Consider the following 23,125-nt stretch of genomic DNA (forward strand, 5'->3'; position numbering starts at 1 on the left):
ACATTCACCTAAGGACTCGACCGTTTTTCGGGTCCGCATACGAGCCGCTGTTTTTGCTGCTCGGGTGCGGACTCATTCACTTCAATGGGGCCGCAAAAGATGCGGACAGCACTCCGTGTGCTGTCCGCATCCTTTTCTCCGTTCCGTGGCCTCGCAAAAAAAATATAGCATGTCCTATTCTTGTCCGTTTTGCGGAAAAGAATAGGCATTTCTACAATGGGCCGCCTGTTCCGTTCCGCAAATTGCAGAAGGCACACGGACGGCTTCCGTTTTTTGCGGATCCGCGGTTTGCGGACCGCAAAAAACGGAACGGTCGTGTGCATGAGGCCTTACTCCTATACAATTAAATCCACACCAACAGGACCTGCCACCTATTACACTTCATTTAAGGTACTGGTCTTTCCTGAAGCTCTTAGGCCCCAACATAAAATCTGTAATTGGACCCCCCACACACAATGTACCGTTTATAATACTGATCTTCTTATGTGTCAAAAAAGCCTTTGGGTCACCTCAGGAACCAGCCCCTGGATGCAGCTGCCACCTCTCTACTCCCTATAGCTACGTCCCTGCCTTCTTCCCATTGCTCACTCTCCCAAGTTGTGGTTTGACCCTCAGGCTGGTACTAACTTTTGGTAATGCTGCAGTGCCTGTGGAGAGGAGATCCACACCACCACCTAAGGGAAACTGGGATAAAGCCAAGCAGAGTTAGGGTCCTTCTCTTTGGACAAGGGGTTCAGCCTCCATGGGCCTCATTGTACCAGCAACATTAGCCTCAGCTATATCCACCATGCCTAAAGAGTTGGCATTGAAGCTTTGTCGTATTTTGGACAGATCTGCAGCAAGCCCCTCAGGAGGAGCGGGTATAGAGAATGGGAGTGGTAGTGGCTCTGAGGAAGTGTTGCAGTCTGGTGCAGAAAGGTCTTCACTGATGGTGGTAGAGGTTCACTCTGCTGTCTTGCAACTCGAGACTTTATTTGAGGAAGGTCTGATCAGTTCTCTCTGGATAATCTGTAACAGGAGCAGGAGCTCTGCAATGTGCTTCCTCTCCCCTCTGTCTCTGGACAGGATCTCCCCCTTCTGGCAGGAAGCAGGACCAGCTTACTCCTACCAAGTGGGAAGGAACAGGGTGGTTAACCCTGTTCCTGCCATCCTTTGGTATCAATGGCAAGAAGCAAACAATAAAACTTTATACAAATTGTGGTATCCTCAGGTGTGGGGTACTACAGATCTCATGTAATACCACAAGTTTACCATCATTCTTTTACATCTTTTTGCCACCTAGAGATTCTGTAATCATTGCTCACTTGATATCCATTGCATTGATTACAAAATTCAACTCCAGGATCCTGTTCAGCAGGGAATACAAGCGGCAAGTTGATGTCATTGCCCTGCCACAAAGGTTACTCTTCTCTCCCAGATCCAGCGCCATGTGCTGCTTTTCTCTGCTCCTCCAGCTTGCTCTACCTTTTCGTCTACGCCATGGTAGTACTTACGTCCTGCTCTTTTGGCCATCTCAGCTATGCTACAGTACAACACTGCTGAAAAGGCCTTCAGTTCAACCATGCTACGTTGATGCTCCGTTCAACTCTCAGTACAACTCTACTACATTAATTTTACATCTGTGCTACACCAGGTCACCAGCTCTGCTACATTGGTCCTCTAGCTCTGGTACATTGACCGTCCAGCCTTCTACACAGGTCCTGCTGATTAAAGATCTGCCACCTCACCAGGTGAACACATAACTACAGCCTGAGAACTGAAGCCAACTTGTGCGCAATCCACCGGCTGCTGTGCAGTTATTTCGGATTCATGCTGTTTTTACTGTCTACTATAGAGCTCGCTACATTTCTGTTTAGTGACCTTCTGTTACATATCAGTGGACAGCAGCTACAACTCCCAGCATGGTCTAATAACCAGCCAGGGAATGCTGGGGGTTGTATTTGGAGAGTCACAGGTAGCAGTGCCTGTCCCTGTCAAGGTATCCTGGGAGTTTGGACCAGTTGACAGACCAATCCATGTATTGTGCAATATGAAGAAGCTATATCTGCACAATATAATGAATTGCAACATTGTATCAAATTATAAATTAGGTTACAAAGTTGCAGCCATCTACGTAGTGCGACCGTGACCCAGAAAAAAAGGATTTTTAGTCTACTTTCAGACTGGTGTTTTGGCTTTCCGTTTGTGAGATCCGTCATGGGCTCTCACCAGAGGTCCAAAACGGATCAGTTTTGCCCTAATGCATTCTGAATGGAAAAGGATCCGCTCAGAATGCATCAGTTTGCCTCTGTTCCGCTTTGGAGGCGGACACCGAAATACTGCTTGCAGCGTTTTGGTGTCCGTCTGATGAAAGTGAGCCAAACGGATCCGTCCAGGCACACAATGTAAGTCAATGGGGACGGATCCGTTTTCTATGACACGATCTGGCACAATAGAAAACGGATCCGTCCTCCATTGACTTTCAATGGTGTTCAAGACGGATCTGTCTTGGCCTATGTTACAGATAATACAAACGGATCCGTTCTGAACAGATGCAGACGGTTGTACTTTCTGAACGGATCCGTCCATGACGGATCCGCACAGAATGCAAATGTGAACGTAGCCTTAGTCGCAAGTTGCATGCAACGATAGACTGCAGTGCAGGTTGCGTGTGACTCGCCTGTAACTTTTCTGCAATTTGGCTACTTTTATACAGAAAAATCAGGAAGTCACACAGATGTTTTTGGTTGCACCACTTGTCATGACGCGCTGTCACTCAACAGATGTCACCGCGTAGCCCGAGAATAATTCTTACTCCACAATGTTCCATATCAATTCTTCATCAAGAAATTCCAGCTGCCATGTAAGAGAATAGAGCTGACAACCAAACTTTTAATGATGTCAGAACAGCGGTTGTCACTGGTTTAGTCCAAACCTAGACCCACTCATAGTGACTGCACCCCCTAGTGGTTTACAGTATGTATTAGCTTTAGTTTTTAGGTGGAATTGCCAAGCACAGCTGCTATACAGAGGAGCTGCGAGGAGGCCGAGGCGCCCACTAGAGTGGCACTCAGGGGGGAGATACCACAGGGGCCCAGTGAGAGGGGGGGCTTATACAGCTTGGACTGGGCCACTGGTGAGTTTGGCCCCCTTCCCGACCTATAGACTGAGAGATAAAGTGCTGCTCAGGGGCTGAATACCAGCGCTGATTCATAGGAGGACTGACAGGTTTTAGTGTAATCAGCACTGCTAGTCAGTAAGGCTGTGTCCACAGGGTCTTATACAAAATCACGGCAAAAAACAATGCATTTTGCCGTGATTTTTCTTGAAGATAGGGCCTTGTGGACCCAGCCTTACTGCCCAGAAGGGCTGATTGGACTAAAAACTGTTACTTAAAAGCACTGACAGCCTCTCCTCCAATGAGCCAGCTCTGCTAATCAGTGAGGACCGACTGCTGCTGTGCGGAGACCGAGCCCTACGGCTGAGGACACAAGAACCAGCAATACAGAGCCAGGAGGTGAGGAAGGGATCTGTATGTAATGTATGCACAATAGTTCCTGAATGTAGGGTTGCCACCCAGCCGGTATTTTAGTGGCCGTGCCGATGCCGGTAATTTTTAACAGTTTGAATAAATATGTACTCCGCACACCTTGGATTCAGTGTGGGTGCCTGTGAGAGTGGTTGAACAGTATAAAGTTAATCCACGGCACTCCCCAAAAAAAATTGTGCAAAGAATTTTTACATTTTATTCTTTTTGCCGATTATCATTTGTATACATCCAGAGTAAATAATTTGTACATCATTAGTATATAGCCACATGAGACATAATTCCCAGACGTTTCGGTCTAATACGACCTTCCTCAGCGGAGTCTAGAGAAATATATAATATATACAATGTGGTCACAGAAAATTTGAGTATATCTGATAATCTGTTAAAAATAAAAAATTAAAATAAAGAGAGCAGAAAAGAGAGATTGAAGGAAGGATGTCCCATCAGTAATTGAAGGAAAAAAGGGACGGGGGAAAGTCACAGAGTGGAGATTGGGAAGCGAAGACACTAGTTATGGTAATCTAGGACAGGTAGTATCATTGGTATCTCATTAGTAGGAGTCTATAATTATAGGTCTAAAGAAACAAGACATAAAAAGATAAGACATAAACAGATTCCAAGTGCTTAATAGGACCTTTCAATGATCTGTAGAAATACCTGGTGGCAGAGTAGTGAGTCCGACGCTGGATGTGGCATGCATGTGGGTCAGGGCGTTATAAATACTGTCGGCGGCTGATGATTTAGTCAGGGCGCATGAAAGTGACGTCAGTGCGTCTGGAGCCTGTGAGCGGTAAGCGCAAGCGCTGAGGCTGTAAGAAAGGGCATCAGCGGCTAGTGAGAAGCCGGCAGTGCGTCATCAGGTTTATGGCAGTGCGCGCATGCGTGCTCGATACTCAGGTAGAGTGTAGGCAAAAAGTGTAGGCAAGAGGGCGAAAGTCAAAAGTAGAAGGAGAGGGGCCAGATAGAATTCATGACTAGAAGAACTCTAGATGTGGCCTCTGTGCGATATATAGATAGTGAATAAAGAAGGCTGGCAATCTGCCAGATCAAGAAGGAGGTTTAGCGCATGTACATTAGTCAATTTAGAGAGGTTTAATTACGGTATTGATATGGATTATTGATATAGAAGGATTATCCATCAAAATAAAGATATCACAATATAATCATATAACAATGTCACAGGATGTCATTTGTAAGTATAGTGAGAAGTAACACCGTGTTATAATATATAGTGTAACATGATTCAGGGGTATATACAATATAAGAAGTAAATATCAGGAGATGATGGGCAAGAAACAAAAAACAATCAACAGTAATCAATAATTAGTGATTAATGATTAGTGGACAAGAATCCGGGAAAAACTGCTAGCATGGGGTGAAAGAGAAAAAGGGAAAAGGGGGGGGGGGATTCTTACCCTTGTTCGCCTAGTCCCCATCAACGAGCCTAAAAAAGAGAGAGAGAGAGCAAGTTATAATCACTATAATATACGGAAATCACATTCTCTATTTAAACCTCTTGGTTATTGGAGCATTGAGCGCAATGTAGGCATGGAAAGGTTCCATATTTGGGGTTTGTCAGAAAAAGTTGTTTGGGGACTTTTTGGATCCCTCCAAAGTCCACACGGATAAGTTTGTCTTTTATGTTGGGACCTCGTTTATATCAAGTGCGTGGAGGGTTTGCAAATTCCTTTACTGATGGATAGGCACATTGTAGAATGGACCAGTTTTGTCGCACTACACTATGTATTTTAGGCACAAGAGGGTGGTATGTAGTTATGCAGGGAATGCGAGGAGCATCTATCTTAGGTTTTGTAGATGGCTGTTTAGTATTCTGTTTAGTCAGTTAAGGCTACTTTCACACTAGCGTTCGGGTGTCCGTTCGTGAGCTCTGTTTGAAGGGGCTCACGAGCGGCCCCGAACGCATCCGTCTGGCCCTAATGCATTCTCAGTGGAGGCGGATCCACTGAGAATGCATCCGCCTGCCAGCGCTCAGCCTCCGCTTCGCTCAGTGAGCGGACACCTGAACGCTGCTTGCAGCGTTCGGGTGTCCGCCTGGCCATGCGGAGGCGAGCGGATCCGTCCAGACTTATAATGGAAGTCAATGGGGACGGATCCGCTTGAAGATGACACCATATGGCTCAATCTTCAAGCGGATCCGTTCCCCATTGACTTTCAATGTAAAGTCTGAACGGATCCGCTCAGGCTACTTTCATACTTAGAAAATTTTCTAAGTTTTAATGCAGACGGATCCGTTCTGAACGGATGCAAACGTCTGCATTATCGGAGCGGATCCGTCTGATGAAACATCAGACGGATCCGCTCCGAACGCTAGTGTGAAAGTAGCCTGAGGTGGATATCCCCTATTTGTAAATTATTTACTCATTTCAGAAATTTTCATTGTACGTGTCACAGATTCTGAGACGATTCGTTCTACTCTAGTAATTTGTGATTGTGGAATTGCTCTTTTGGTGGTATTAGGATGACAACTAGAGTAATGCAGTAGGCTATTTCTATCGGTTGGTTTAGTGTACAGATCGAATTGAAGCTGGTCTTTGGTGTCTTTCTGTACCAATGTGTCAAGAAAACTGACTTCTTTATTGTCAATTTGTATAGTGAAGCCTAATTCGGGATATGTACCGTTAAGATCATTGTAGAAAGATTCTAAGAGAGATTTGGGCCCTTCCCATATAATGAAAATGTTGTCTATGAATTGTAGCCAAATTTTCTCATGGTGTCGGTATAGAGGGTGGGTGTATACATATTTAATTTCAAAGTCAGTCATATAGGAATTAGCGTAAGGCGGTGCCATGTTGGCCCCCATCTCGGTCCTGCGTTTCTGGACATAATATTGGTCACCAAATAGGAAATAGTTCTCCTGGAGAACAAGTGACAAGAGCTGTATGCAAAATTCTTGTTCTATTACAGACAATTTGGAATGTGATGTTAAGAGTGATTTGGCTGCTTCAATGCCCTTCTCATGTGAGATAGAGGTATAGAGACTGTTAACGTCCATGGTTACGAGTAAGGTGTCTGATGTCACTGTAACATTCCGAAGTTTTGTGATAAAATCATTGGTGTCTAGAATGAATGAGTGTGAGGTTCTAGTGAGTGGTGTTAGTATGCTGTCTAGGAAAATAGATAATGGCGATAAGATAGAATCAGTAGATGCTACAATCGGTCGTCCCGGTGGGTTCTGTAGATTTTTGTGAATTTTGGGGAGTATGTAAAAAACTGGAATAATGGGATGTTGCTTTGTTAGAAAGGTGACTGTATTGTCATCAATTATATCAACTGATTTGTAATGGTCAAGTACTCTACGGATCTTGAATGCAATGGCCGATGTGGGATTTGACTGTATTGGCTCATAAGTCTGTTGGTCAGATAGTTGTGACATCACTTCATTGAAGTACATGGATTTATCCATTACCACAATGGCTCCACCTTTGTCTGCCGGTTTGTAAATGATTTCTTTATGTGTCTGAAGGGAGTTGATTGCTACTATTTCTTCAGGGGAGAGATTATTCGTGTGGCGAAATTTACCTTGCTGATGCACGTCAAGGACTTCTTGAATAGATTTTTGCGTGAATGCAATATAGGTCTCAACGGGATAAAAGGACCTTGGTGGCATATATGTACTCTTAAGTCTAAGTCCTTGTGTTTGTAGTGCCAGGGGGTTATGAGGGGAAGAGTTAATATTGATGTGATTGTCGGTATTAGAGAAGTGGGCTTTTAGTCTAATGCTTCTATAGAACCTCTGCATCTCTTGTTCAAGGAGGAAAGTGTTTAATGGACTGGAAGGACAAAATGTAAGGCCATTTTGGAGTACATTTGTCTGGACTGGGGAGAGTGTTACAGAGGAAATGTTAATGACTAAATTGTCTATTATACCTGGGAGCGAGTCTGTATCCGTGCGTCCTCTTCTCTTTCTCCTGCCCCGACGTGTCTTGCTCTGCCTGGTCTGTACCGGCCTTGTCCACGGCCTAAAAAACAAGATGGTCTGGTAGATCTGTCACTTTCTGAGCCTGACGTGCTGGCTCCTTGGGAGTAGTAGTGTTGTTGATAGCACCTTGGTGCGACGAAGTTCGGGTCCCGCCACCTGTAGACTTTGTTGAGCCTGTAGTCCTCGGCGTCCCTTATGAATTTAAATCTTTTGGTTTTCTGAAGTCTGCCATTTGTTTGGTGGTCTTGTCTTTTATGGTTGTCCATGCTTCTGTTGGTAATGTGGTCAGTAATTGTTGTTCAGTTGTTTGGATTTGTTTTGTCAGTTCCATGATTGTTTGGTGTGACTTCTCAATTGTGAGGAGTATTAAATCCAGTGAACATTTATTCAAGATCTGTTCAAATCGGTCGCAAAAATCGTTATCTTCTTTGAAGAGTGTTGGTCTAAGGTGTGATCGTAGGCCCCTCGGGATACGGCCACATTTGTGGTACTCTGTAAGGGTACTACAGTGTAATTCTAATGAAGTTAGTCGACGTTGATCACTGGAAAGATCCCTTGTCTTCCACTCCTGTGCTGGAATTTTTAGGAAATCGCTTGATAATTGTATCTGTGAAATAATATTCAATGAGGTAAAAGAAGGTATTATTGGACATTGGGTGCTCGAGTAACAGGTAGTAACCAATTGAATAAATATGTACTCCGCACACCTTGGATCCAGTGTGGGTGCCTGTGAGAGTGGTTGAACAGTATAAAGTTAATCCACGGCACTCCCAAAAAATTTAGTGTAAAGAATTTTTACATTTTATTCTTTTTGCAGATTATCATTTGTATACATCCAGAGTAAATCATTTGTACATCATTAGTATATAGCCACATGAGACATAATTCCCAGACGTTTCGGTCTAATACGACCTTCCTCAGCGGGGTCTAGAGAAATATATAATATATACAATGTGGTCACAGAAAATTTGAGTATATCTGATAATCTGTTAAAAATTAAAAATTAAAATAAAGAGAGCAGAAAAGAGAGATTGAAGGAAGGATGTCAGTAACTTGAAGGAAAAAAGGGACGGGGGAAAGTCACAGAGTGGAGATTGGGAAGCGAAGACACTAGTTATGGTAATCTAGGACAGGTAGTATCATTGGTATCTCATTAGTAGGAGTCTATAATTATAGGTCTAAAGAAACAAGACATAAAAAGATAAGACATAAACAGATTCCAAGTGCTTAATAGGACCTTTCAATGATCTGTAGAAATACCTGGTGGCAGAGTAGTAAGTCAGACGCTGGATGTGGCATGCATGTGGGTCAGGGCGTTATAAATACTGTCGGCGGCTGATGATTTAGTCAGGGCGCATGAAAGTGACGTCAGTGCGTCTGGAGCCTGTGAGCGGTAAGCGCAAGCGCTGAGGCTGAAAGAAAGGGCATCGGCGGCTAGTGAGAAGCCGGCAGTGCGTCATCAGGTTTATGGCAGTGCGCGCATGCGTGCTCGATACTCAGGTAGAGTGTGGGCAAAAAGTGTAGGCAAGAGGGCGAAAGTCAAAAGTAGAAGGAGAGGGGCCAGATAGAATTCATGAGTAGAAGAACTCTAGATGTGGCGTCTGTGCTATATATAGATAGTGAATAAAGAAGGCTGGCAATCTGCCAGATCAAGAAGGAGGTTTAGCGCATGTACAACATTAGTCAATTTAGAGAGGTTTAATTACGGTATTGATATGGATTATTGATATAGAAGGATTATCCATCAAAATAAAGATATCACAATATAATCATATAACAATGTCACAGGATGTCATTTGTAAGTATAGTGAGAAGTAACACCGTGTTATAATATATAGTGTAACATGATTCAGGGGTATATACAATATAAGAAGTAAATATCAGGAGATGATGGGCAAGAAACAAAAAACAATCAACAGTAATCAATAATTAGTGATTTATAATTAGTGATTAACAAGTTTGAATAAATATGGGGGGGGGGAAGGGGAAGGGAGAAGGGGGTGGGGGGAGGAAATGGGGGGGGAGGATTCTTGTCCACTAATCATTAATCAGTAATCATTGATTACTGTTGATTGTTTTTTGTTTCCTGTTTCTTGATCACTCACCTCCTCCATTTGCTCGCGCTGCTGACTCGAGGACAGGACCTGCCAGATGTCATCACACTGGAGAGCAGGTCCTGTCCTGAGCTTCCAGTCAGCAGGGGGCGTTCTCAGCGGCTCGAGCAAATGGAGAAGGTAAATGCTAATGGAGGCATTATTCTAATGGGGGCATTATTCTAACTGGGGGCACTAATAGGGGGCATTATTCTAAATGGGGGCACTAATAGGGGGCATTATTGTAACTGGGAGCACTAATGGGGGCATTATTCTAACTGGGGGCATTAATGGGGGCATTATTCTAACTAGGGGCACTAATGGGGCATTATTCTAACTGGGGGGCACTAATGGGGGCATTATTCTAACTGGGGCACTAATGGGGGGCATTATTCTAACTGGGGGCACTAATGGGGGCATTATTCTAACTGGGGGCACTATTCTAACTGGGGGGAACTAATGGGGGCATTATTCTAACTGGGGGGAACTAATGGGGGCATTATTCTAACTGGGGGCACTGATGGGGGCATTATTCTAACTGGGGGCATTATTCTAACTGGGGGCACTAATGGGGGCATTATTCTAACTGGGGGGAACTAATGGGGGCATTATTCTAACTGGGGGCACTGATGGGGGCATTATTCTAACTGGGGGCATTAATTCTGGGGGGCGCTAATGGGGGCATTACTATTACTGGGGGCAATAATGGGGGCATTATTAATTCTGGGTGGTACTAATGGGGGCATTAGTATTATTGTGAGCCACAGTATGATAGCAACTTAAAGGGGTATTCCCATCTTAGACAATGGGGGCATATCGCTAGGATATGCCCCCATTGTCTGATAGGGGGGGGTCCCACCGCTGGGACCCGCACCTATATCGAGAATGGAGCGGGGACCGCTGTAGCTGGAGGACACCAGATTTCCCGGGGTCCGTCCACCACCAATCGCTAATCCCCGCCTCTCCCATAGAAGTGAACGGGAGCGTGCCGCGTATGCGCGGCCCATGCTCCTATTCATTTCTATGGGGCAGATGGCAATAGCAGAGCCAGTGCTTGGCTATTTTCAGCGGCCCCATAGAAATTAATGGAGGGTGGCTGCACATGCTCTCTCCTTCACTTTCGGGGCTCCGTTCTCGATATAGGTGCGAGTCCCAGCGGTGGGACCCGCACCTATAAGACAATGGGGGCATATCCTAGCGATATGCCCCCATTGTCTGAGATGAGAAAACCTCTTTAACACCCTGTGTTAAGCAACACCCACAACCACACCCCCATTGGCCGGTATTATTTGTTGGGAAAGGTGGCAAGCCTACCTGCATGTGTAACAGTGTGTGTATATGAGTGACTGCATATGTGACAGTGTGTATGTGATAGTGCCTGCATGTGTGACAGTGTGTGTATATGAGTGACTGCATGTGTACAAGTGTGTGTATGTGAGTGACTGCATGTGTGACAGTGTGTGTATGTGAGTGACTGCATATGTGACAGTGTGTATGTGATAGTGCCTGCATGTGTGACAGTGTGTGTATATAAGTGACTGCATGTGTGACAGTGTGTGTATGTGAGTGACTGCATGTGTACAAGTGTGTGTATGTGAGTGACTGCATATGTGACAGTGTGTGTATGTGAGTGACTGCATGTGTGACAGTGTGTGTATGTGAGTGACTGCATATGTGACAGTGTGTATGTGACAGTGCCTGCATGTGTGACAGTGTGTGTATATGAGTGACTGCATGTGTACAAGTGTGTGTATGTGAGTGACTGCATGTGTAACAGTGTGTATGTGACAGTGCCTGCATGTGTGACAGTGTGTATGTGACAGTGCCTGCATGTGTGACAGTGTGTGTATGTGAGTGACTGCATGTGTGACAGTGTGTGTATGTGAGTGACTGCATATGTGACAGTGTGTGTATATAAGTGACTGCACGTGTACAAGTGTGTGTATGTGACAGTGTCTGCATATGTGAGGATGTGTGAAAAAGAGCGGCTGCATGTATGAAAGTCCAGTATGTGTATTAGGGCCCATTCAGACGGCCGTATGAATGGGTCCACATCCATTCCACAATGTTGCAGAACTGGTGTGGACCCATTCATTTCAATGGGACCGCAAAAGATGCAGACAGCACACTGTGTGTTGTCCGCATCCGTAGTTCTATTCTGCTGCCCCGCAAAAAAAGATAAAACAATTGTGGACAAGAATAGACATATTCTATCAAAGGACGCACATGGCCAGTCTCCGTGTTTTGTGGATCTGCAATTTGCGGAATGTAAAGCACTGCAGTCTAAATGGGCACTTAGGCTGGCACCACAAGGTGGCTGTGGCTGCAACACACATTGTGCAGCCAAAGACTGCGGCGACACTGCACTACATCGCAACTAGTAAAAGTAAATGGGGCCGTGACCGGACGGTCACAAAAAATCCAACCTGCTGAATTTCTTGCGACTTTCTGATTGTGATTGTAAGAAACTTCAAGGTTACAATGCGACCCCGTTCATTTTAACTCTGCTGTGATCCTTGTTTGCCTGACACAAATTGTTGGCCAAAAGCACCTTAAAGGGGAAACTGTATCTATTTTTTTTTTCATTTTCCCCCATTTTCATTGTACTGTACTTATTAGCGAGTGCTGCGCTCCTGGCCCTTATATGCTCCTTGGCCTTTCAGGATTATGCACTTATTGTATATGTTTACGTCTGTATGTGTGGTTTGGGGGGACGCCCAGGCACATTCTTAGCACAGGAGTCCTCTGCTGTCTGTGTCCATCCCTGGTGGCGCGGCTGATTGTGGGGGTGTCAGGCGTCAGACCCCACCGATCACATACTATTGACCTATACTGAGTATATAGGTCATTAGTAGGGATGAGCAAATCAAAGTATCCGAAGTGGACTTCGATACGAATTTCAGGGAAAATTTGATTCGTCGGGAAGCGGAATTTCCTCGTGCCTCGTGCATTTTTCCTAAAATGGCAGTAAAAAAAAAAATTATACTCACCTCATCCATTTGAGCACGAAGAGGCCACCACTGCCATCTTGCTTGAAGATTCCACGTGAAGTCTCGTACGTGGTGACATATGACGTCACCACGCTGGCCAGCGTGATGATGTCATCATGCACTGCCCGTGATTTCACGCAGTGTCTTCATTAAAGATAGCCGCGGAGGCCTCTTCACGCTCAGATGGAAAGGGTATTACTTATTTTTTCCCAACGGAATAACACTTGAAAACCCTCAGTATTAGGCCTCATGCACACGAACGTATTTTCTTTCCCTGTCTGTTCCGTTTTTTTTGCGAACCGCATATGGAACCATTGATTTCAATGGGTCCGCAAAAAAAAAAAAGGAAGCTACTCCGTGTGCATTCTGTTTCCATATGTCCGTATTTCTGTTCTGCAAAAAAATAGAACATGTCCTATTATTGTCCGCATTACGGACAAGCATAGGACTGTTCTATTAGAGGTCAGCTGTTCCGTTCCGCAAAATACGGAATACACACGGACGTCATTCGTATTTTTTGCAGATCCGTTTTTTGCGGACCGCAAAATAGGGTTGCTTCGATACCAAAATTTTGATTCGGTTTCGATACCATAAAAAAGTATTGCGATACTCGATACCATGCAAAAAAATAAAACACCAAAAAAAGCCGCGTTCATTACGCATTTTATGAAACGTCCGGCCCATAATCGAACAGTCCAATCGTATTTTTTGGGGGGACAAGGTGACTAAAAAAAATGGCGAATCACGCAGTTTTTCTTTTCTTTTTTTTCTTTTACAGCGTTCACCGCATAGGAGATGTTTTTTAATATTTTAATAGTTTGGACTTTTCGGACGTGGCGATATATAATATTTTATTTATTTATTGTTTATATATTTTATATGTAAAATTGGGAAAGGGAGTGATTTATACTTAATATTTTGGTGTGTGTGTGTTTTTTTTTACAGTTTGTTTAATAACTATTTCCCCCCCTTAGGCGCTAGAACCTGGGATCTTTTAATGCCTTGTCTATTCACCCTAATAGAGCTCTACTAGGGTGACTAGGATCTCACACTCTCCCTGCTGCGCTGTGCTTTGTGACGATGGCAGCCAGGGCTTCAGTAGCATCCTGGCTGCCATGGTAACCGATCGGAGCCCCAGGATTACACTGCTGGGGCTCTGATCAGAAGCTGCCACTGCCACGAATGAGAGGAGGTGAGGGGACTCTGTTGCCACTGCCACCAATGATTTTAATACTGCGGAGGGGGGGGGGAGGGCGCACTGCGCCACCAATGTTTTTAATACTGGGGGGAGGGGGGGCGCACTGCACCACCAATCATAATTAACGTTTAATATACAAGTACAGCCAGCAGCAGAAACACATTGCCGGCACCCGACCTTTGACAGGGAGCTGCGTTCAGCAGCAGTTAACCCCTCAGGTGCGGCACCTGAGGGGTTAATTGCCGCAGATCGCAGCGCCCTGTCAAGAGCAGAGTGCCGGCAATGTGTTTCTGCCGCCGCCTGCATTTGTAATGTATTAAACATTAGTTATCATTGGTGGTGCAGTGACCACAGCCCCTCCCCTCCTCTGCCCCCTTGCGCTCTCATTGGAGGCAGCAGCAGCAGCACAGGGGGGAAGGAGAGACTGCTTACTTCTTCCCTATGCTGCTGAGAGCAGTGCGCTCATGTTCTATAATACTGGGCATGTACCGCAAAATACATACGGTCATTTGCATGAGGCCTTAGGGCTCATGCACACAGCTGTTGCCTGGCCGTGGCCGTATTGCGGGCTGAATACAGCGGGTCCGCAATACACGGGCACTGGCCGTGTGCATCACAGATGCGGACCCATTCAAGTGAGATGCTGGAAATGCGGTGCACACACTACTTTTTTGCGATGCGGATGTCGGACCCCATTCAAGTGAATGGGTCCGTGATCTGCATACAGGGGCCCCACGGTCGGTACCCATGCATTGCGGACCTAAATTTGCAGTCCGCAGCATGGGCCCTTCAGCACGAGCCCTTATTCTTAGATGTCACGATCAGCGATGAACGCGGCATCTGAGGGTTCAATGAAGGGGCAGGGCGAATTGGCGTTCCCCTGCTTTACGCCCGCTACTTACAAAGAAATGCGCTTCATGAAGAAGTAATTCGTCACAAAGCAAATTTATTTGTGAAATGCAGTGAAGCAACCAAATTGAATTTTTCTAAACTTTGCTCATCTCTAGTATTCACTGTAAAGCACATTCAGAAAACTCTGTGCTTTACAGTGAGTACTAGAGATGAGCAAAGTGTAGAAAAATTCAATTTGGTTGCTTCACTGCATTTCACAAATAAATTTGTTTTGTGACGAATTACTTCTTCATGAAGCGCATCTCTTTGTAAGTAGTGGGCGTATTGCAGACTCAGGGAAGACTTCAATAGAATGCCATAAAGACACTGAGTCTCTTTCTATAGATACATGCAATCTTCCCAAATGACCAAAGGCCTGCAATCACTATCAGTATTTCTCTGCAATGCCCAACCGTGCAGTGCAGTCCTAGATTGGATAGCCATTCCGTCTCAATAGTGTGGCAGGTGCCAGAAGCAATTAACTCTAACCAGGTGCAGTAAAGTCTACGGCTGTATGTGTGCATTACCTTTACTGTCCCAGAACTGTCACTTTATGTTCCTCAACTTTCTGCAAAAGTTCAATGCTTCTTTTTCTCAGAGGTTGATTCTAAGGCTACTTTCACACTAGCGGCAGCCTTCTCCGGCAGTGGGGAACAGCCTTCCGGATCCTTGTCGTAGTTTTATTCTGACCGCCACTCGGCATGTTATTGCGGCTTGCCCCATTATAGTGAATGGGGCCGGAGCGAACTTCCAGCGGCACGGTGCCCTAGTGGTAGCACGGATCTGGCAGGCTGTTCCCCCGCCAAAACAGCCTGGAGGCTTTCAGTCACGTGGATGGTGTCTCCCTAGAAATAATTATTTTCTTCAGCTTTGGCTTGTCTGGCTTACACACCAGCAGCATACAGGTGTTTGCTCTTGGCTGACTTGCCAGGAACTCCCCTCTTGCCAGTGAACAGCTCACCAACTGGCAACTATTCCTAAGGACTGCCAGTTAACTATTTTCTACCCATACACAGCCTTTTGGAATACAGAGTGCATAGATCAAAGTTAGCATCACATTAAAGATTTAAACAGCTTGCGTAGTGAACCATATTAACTCTTTAGTAGGTTGCATTTTAATGTATATATGCATGTGTGTATTTACCTTTCATAGGTTGAATAGCAATTTGTGTATATGTGTATTTATCTATCACAAGCTGAATATTAATGTATGCATGCGTGTATTTATCTATCATAGGTTGAATAGTAATGTTTGTATGCGTGTAATTATCTAAACAAACATGTTCTGCAGATCTAGGGGTTGACTCTGTCAAAAAATCTGCATGAAAACCCCTTAAAGGGGTTTTGCCATGAAGTGCAGAAAATGAAATCATATAGTACATGACCATCTCTTTCTAAGAAAGCTAGAACCAGCCCTGTACCTCACATGGATCCAGAGATGTCCTCATTCATTGCTCCAGTTGTTCTGCTGGCTTTATGTCAGGTGGAGTGTGTGTTCTGCTGCAGCTTTTTCCCTATAACTGCCACAGCTTCTAAGGCTACTTGCTACTTTCACACTTGCGGCAGAGTGATCCGACAAGCAGTTCCGTCTCCGGAAAAACGTATGCCAACTGATGTCATTTTTAAGACTGATCAGGATCCTGATCCGTCTTACAAATGCATTGAAATTCTGGATCAGTCTTTCCAAAAACGGATTCGGCATTTATTTTTTTTCCAGTTTTTTTTTCGGTCTGCGCATGTGCAGTCCGAAAGGACGGATCCGGCATTTCGGTATTTTGAATGCACTAACACATTCCTATGGAAAAAAATGCCATCTGGTATTCAGGCAAGTCTTCAGTTTTTTTGGCTTGAGATAAAACTGTAGCATGCTGGGGTTTTATCTTTCGCCTGATCAGTCAAAAAGACTGAACTGAAGAAATCCTGAACGGATTCAGAATGCATGGGGATAAAACTGAACAGTTCTTTTCCGGTATTGAGCCCCTAGGACGGAACTCTATGCCGGAAAAGAAAAACGCTAGTGTGAAAGTACCCTAACAGAACATAAGGCTGGTGACAGTTCAAGATTTAAACTGAGCGCGTGCGACCACCTCAATGAGGCGGATGGAAAAATAAGGAAAAGAAGAAACAACAGGTGACACTATACAGATACATTTTATTGAATAACTCGTGGCTATACTAAATTTTGAATTGCATGTGTAGCATCCCAGAGTATGTCACTAAACTCTTTGCTACAACATGTTAGGTATATGCATATTGTCATCTGGTATAAGTTTGCATCACTCTCTCCATAATGTGCATTTTCCAGGCTTGTATTGTATATTTGCTGTAATTCTCAATGTACACCAGCAGGTGGCAGCAATATGTAAGCAGACCATGGTTAGTTAATAGATCTAGGCTGGTATAGACCATTCCAGGCTAGCTCCCCCCTTTCTGAGGAGGAGTGGAATGTTCCCACATCCTACTTCAGGGGGAGGAACGACAGTTCTAGGCAGAGTGAGCCACCCCCCTGCTGGGGTAGGCTGTGTTAGTAGGAGCTCCCATAAACAGGGACCCCAACCTAGGATCCAAGCCTCGGCTGAGGCCCAAGATCAACCTTCCCAGCCTGAGTCCCTTACCTCAGCTGGTAGACCAAGAAAGCAGCCTTTCACAGAACTATCAGATCTCCAGGAAGCCACCACCATACCCTGCGAGCAGTCCTGTAAGTAAAGATCCTAAGACAAAGAGAAGATAATTACCTCACCAGCTAGTCAGACCCCAACTAAGCAGACTAAGGACAGAGCAGAAGATAGATACCTGCCAGTTTCTCTAGGCATATGATCAGATGCAGAATACATATAAATTCCTGCCACATATTGCCAAAACCTACTGGGACCCTAGACTAAAGCTGTAACTTGTATGGATCAAAGCTGCATATCATACCACCAAGTAAAGACAAGTTGGACCCTATTATCTGTGTGGATTTCCATCATTCCTCAGTTACTCCTATTAACAACTCTCAATTTGTTGCATGTGAGCCGGGATACAGAAGTCCAGCCGTACTACAGGTAGGAGACACCGTTGACACTATACAGAGACAATATCCCCCTCTGGCATTCCTCACCTGGTACGTGAGCTTATAACATCTTAAACTGCCCTGCTACAGTACCTGCGCAAGCTGCAACTGGCGTCACGAACTTATACACATATATACTGACCCACTGCATAGCTGACCCACTGACCCAGTGTCCTGCTCATTACAAAAAAATCCAAACCATGTGCTGATTTGAAAATATAGAATATTTTTTGTGGCACAACCACTTTATGTGAATAGGGGTGAAATCCACTGTGAACGCGCATCAAAAATCAATGTGCAATGTACCCAACTGTAAAGCGCTGCAGAATATGTTGAGCACTGTGGACCCCCACCTCCTTCACTGTACAGCATCTCACCAGCCTATGTAATCATATAAAAACCTGAGAGAGTTACTGTATCTAACAAACCACCCAGTTTATTCTTATCAGCAGGCTGAGATGACTTCTAGGCCAGAGACAGGGTCTCCAGGACTGAACATTCTGAGGAATCTTCAGAAAAGAAATGTGTGTTGGTGCAGTTTTAGAGATTTGAGAATAGGGGTCAGCTAGGTAATATTTGCATGTAGCTGTACAGTAGACCCCCAGAATGCATTTTACTGGTGGGCCTTAGGACCCTTAGTCCTACATTGTTGAAACCTCTTACTGGTCCACAAGAGAGTAGACTCTGAGAAGGATTCAGAGCATGGTAAATCTGGGATTAAAGGGCTTGGCCCACCTGGGACATTTATGGCGTATCACAAGGATATTTCCCTCTTATCTCTAGAATCGGCCCCCTGGAGTGAAGGGAGAGAAGCTGCTCATGCGCATCCACCCTCCGTTTACCGCAATAGGAGTTCCAAAAATAGCTAATCACTGGATCATCTATTTTCGCCAGGCCCATAGATGTGAATGGAGAGGGGGCCATTCTTGCGCACTCCATTCACAACTGTGGGACTTCAATAAACAGCCAAGGGTGCTCGCTTTGCTATTTTCAGAACTCTCGAAGCAGTGAAGGGAGAGGATTAGTGTTGATCGAGCACCAAAGTGATCGGGTGCTTGAGTAGAACACCTTGGGATGCTCTGGTGCTATACAGAGCCCCAGACCACAATGGAAGTCAATTGGAGAGCCAGAGCATAAAACCAGGCACCCCCTGCTCTGAAGAGGGGAAGGTGTCTGGTTCATAGGAAAAAGGTCAGAAATTGATGGAAACACCACCGAAATGGTTCGGGAACAGCATGGGGAAATTGTCTGGATGCATCTTGGACTCCCAGGTCGCTGCTGGGAACGATGTTGTCCGAGTAGTACGCCACTTTTACAGACTGACAATAATACGAACCAAACCAAAGATAAAATCCATTTTAGAGGAAAAATTGTTAGGAAACATTCTTTCCTGTATAGTTACTTGTATATAAAGTGCAAGTGCTGCCAAAAATTACAAGGAAGACCTGTATATTACATAAAGGAGGGCCTCATTCACATTATATTATGATTGATGGCCTGCTGGTGACCCTCTAAAACATTAGGAGCAAGGGCCTGCTGATCTGACCATCTAAAACATTATGGGTGAGTGCCTGCTGCTGATCTGACCCTCTAAAACATTAGGGGTGAGGGTCTGCTGCTGAATTGACCCCCTGGGGTGAGGGCCTGCTGATGATCTGACCATCTAAAACATTAGGGGTGAGGGTCTGCTGCTGAATTGACCCCCTGGGGTGAGGGCCTGCTGATGATCTGACCATCTAAAACATTAGGGGTGAGGGTCTGCTGCTGAATTGACCCCCTGGGGTGAGGGCCTGCTGATGATCTGACCATCTAAAACATTAGGGGTGAGGGTCTGCTGCTGAATTGACCATCTAAAACATTAGGGACAAGTGCCTGCTGCTGATCTGACCATCTAAAACATTATGGGCGAGGGCCTGCTGCTTAGCTGACCCTCTAAAACATTAGGAGCAAGGGCAGCCTAATAAGCATGTTGATATGATGGAGATGGAGGAAGAGGAGGAGGAGGAGGACGAGAAAAGGAAGATTGAACCATATACCCTTTTTTGTGGCGGAAGGGGTGCATGGGAATACAGTGTATTCAGTACATTATAAAAAACACATTTAAAGTGCCTTTATATTCAGCCGCTTTCCTCTGGTGGAGTAGAGAAGTCAGGGGCAATCCAGGCCTTGTTCATTTTAGCGTGCTTTCCTTCACTTCAGGGCCCTGTCCTGGAGATAGGAGCATGACGTGGGACCCGCACCTATCTGTCATTGACGGCATATCAATATCCCAGATGGGCCAACCCCTTTAACATATTTTTGAGGGTGTGAGTATACACACACTCTTCCTAGAGCTGGCCGCCCCTCCAAATTAAGGGGGAGAAGGGACTTAAGAGAGGTGACCAAGAACCAAAGGGTCACTCTGGCTGAGCTTCGAGAAGTTCAACTATCACTGCAGTACTCCACAAGTCTGGGCTTTATGACAGAGTTGCCAGAAAGAAGCCTTCCCTCAGTAAAGCCACATGGAGTTTGCAAAAAAGCATCTAAAAGACTCTCAGACTGTGAGAAACAAGATTCTCTGGTCTGATGAAACCAAGACTGAATTTTTTGGCCTCAATTCTAAGCATCAGGTGTGGAGGAAACCAGGCACTACTCATCACCTGTCTAATACCATCCCTACAGTAAAGCATGGAGGTGGCAGCATTATGCTGTGGGGTGTTTTTCAGCATCTGGGACAGGGAGACTGGTCAAGGTTGAGGGAAAGCTGAATGGAGCAAAATACTGAGATATTCTTAATGGAAACCTGATCCAGAGCGCTCTGGAGCTCAGAGTAGGCTAAGGCCTCGTTCACACTTCAGTGTTTGGTCAGTGATTTCCATCAGTGATTTGTGAGCCAAAACCAGAAGTGGAGCCTCCACAGACATGAGGTAGAAGGGAAAGATCTGCTCCTGTTCTGTGTTTAAATTTGCACCTGGTTTTGGCTCACAAATCACTGATGGAAATCACTGACCAAACACTGAAGTGTGAACGAGGCCTAAAAGTTCAACTTTCAACAAGACAGGGACCCTAAGCACACAGCCAGTAGAACATAGGAGTGGCCTAGTCAAAACTCTGTGAATGTCCTTGAGTAATCCTGCCAAAGCCCTGACTTGAACCCAATCGAACATCTCTGGAGAGACCTGAAAATGCCTACGGTCCCTATCCAACCTGACAGAGCTTGAGAGGATCTTCAGAGAAGAACGGCAGAAAATCCCCAAATCCAGGTGTGCAAACCTTGTGGCATCATACCCAAGAAGACTGAAGGCTGTAATCACTGCCTAAGGGGCTTCAACTAAGTCCTGAGTAAAGGGCCCGAATACTTATGTCAATGGATTGTAGTTTTTCCTTTCCAATAAATTAGCAAAGATAATCTGATTTCACTTTCTCATTATGGAGTATTGAGTGCAGAATTAGGTGGAATAGCCCTGATGGACACAAGAATGCTGCCATTTACTCATATGAAACAGATATCTTGAAAATGGTGAGGAACTGAAACACATCATACATACGACCATGTGCCGTATTGTGGCCCGCAAACAGCTTGAATAGGTCCGCAATCCGGAATGTGCATTTCGGAACAGAGGCACGGAACCCCATGGGAGCACTACGGAGTGCTTCCGCAGGGTTTCTGTTCGTGCCTCCGCCACGCAAAAAATTAGTGCATGCACTTTTTGTTTGTGGTGTGGACCGTCGGATGTGGATCTCAGACCCTATTCAAGTGAATGGGTCCGCATGTGGCGGCCCTACAGATTCGCATTGCGGACCGCAACATGGGACCAGCCGGTACACGTTCGTGTGCAAGAGCCCTTAGTCTGTGTTTGTTACAAAAAATCTGGATCCTAAAAAGAGAAGTATAAATCTTTTAATTTCCTTTGTCAGTTTCATGATGTGAAACATGCAGTAGAAGCTTTCCCTGAGACGTTATATAGGTATTATTCAGAGTCATTTTATTCCCATACACCACTAACAGATGTGTAAAGAAGGCCATTACAATGCCCATAGGGCTTGACACCCCCTATGTCAGTCTTCACTGTCATTCTGGCATTCTATTGAATAAATTTTTTGTAAAGACAAGGAACAGGTAAGATGAATACATTGATTATAATAAAGCAAGTGATAATAGTTATATGGAGCAAAATAGGATCCTTGAAGGGGGTGTGTCAGCTTGTATCAGAGTTTGGTGCAGGCAGCATGGTGCGGCTCGTTAAATATACGCTAGTTTTTGTGCAATTATACAAAGCTTGGGCGTCCTGTTATGTTGTGAATCTGTAAAGAGGGTGGACTGACCACGTTACTACTGGAAAGGCTTCTAACCTCATTGACAAGCCATCTGCTACATGGTGGAGAATTAGTATTGTATAAAACCACTACCTTTAGGCGTGCTGGCAGTGTCGGACTGGGGTACCTAGGGCCCACCAGTAAAATTTATTTTGGGGGCCCACCGTACGGATACATTCAAATTTACTAAATAATCTAACGTTTTTTATATGAACGTAGGCTGGTTGAGGTTCTGTATATTTAACATATATATACAACAAAATACAAATAGGGAAGACAACACTTAACTTCACGTGGAGCAAAGGCAGCGCCAGGAGCTCAACCGAGATCCAACAACCAGCAGGCCATAGTCCAGAAACTGAAGCTATAAACTGCACCCCCAGAAGGGGTAAGCAGTAATAAATTGGGGAAGTTAAATGACCAAACCAACGACACCTGCCAGAGGTGTGGTCATTACCAAAACAACACAGACACAAATGATCCACAAGGAACCATTCAGATTAACCCACATGTTGCCAGTCTCTCTGATCTCCTGGCACCTGTCACGGGACTGTCCGTGACACCTGCTCTGGTTGTGCAATCATGTCTATCCACCTGTCTGTATGTGCTGGCTTCAGTTCATATTCCAGTACTGCTTTGTCTGTACTATGTCCTGTAGTGACAGTGAGAGCATCTTGTGTTACCTTCCTCCGAGATGTCTTGACCACTGCTGCACAGTATCCACTATGTTTGTGTGGGTTCCAGAAGTCTGTTCCTGAAGTTCATGTGTCCAAGTCTATATGTCTGACCTTTGTGCACTCTGTCTGCTCGCCAGTATTCCTTGCTCTTACTGAGGTTCCTACAGCTCTTACCGAGTGTAATCGGGTTCCTGCAGCAACTACCGAGTTTGAACGGGTTCCTGTTCCATCTATTAGTCTGTCTGACTCTTGTGCACTCTGTCTGCTTGGTAGGATTCCTTGCTCTTACTGAGTTTCCTACTGCTGATACCGAGTGTGATCGGGTTCCTGCAGCTCTTACCGAGTGTGATTGGGTTCCTGCAGCTCTTACCGAGTGTGATCGGGTTCCTGCAGCTCTTACCGAGTGTGATCGGGTTCCTGCAGCACCTACCGAGTGTGGTCAGGTTCCTGCAGCACCTA

The sequence above is a fragment of the Bufo bufo genome, chromosome 2, assembly GCF_905171765.1.
Source record: "Bufo bufo chromosome 2, aBufBuf1.1, whole genome shotgun sequence".
In the NCBI taxonomy this organism is placed as follows: domain Eukaryota; kingdom Metazoa; phylum Chordata; class Amphibia; order Anura; family Bufonidae; genus Bufo; species Bufo bufo.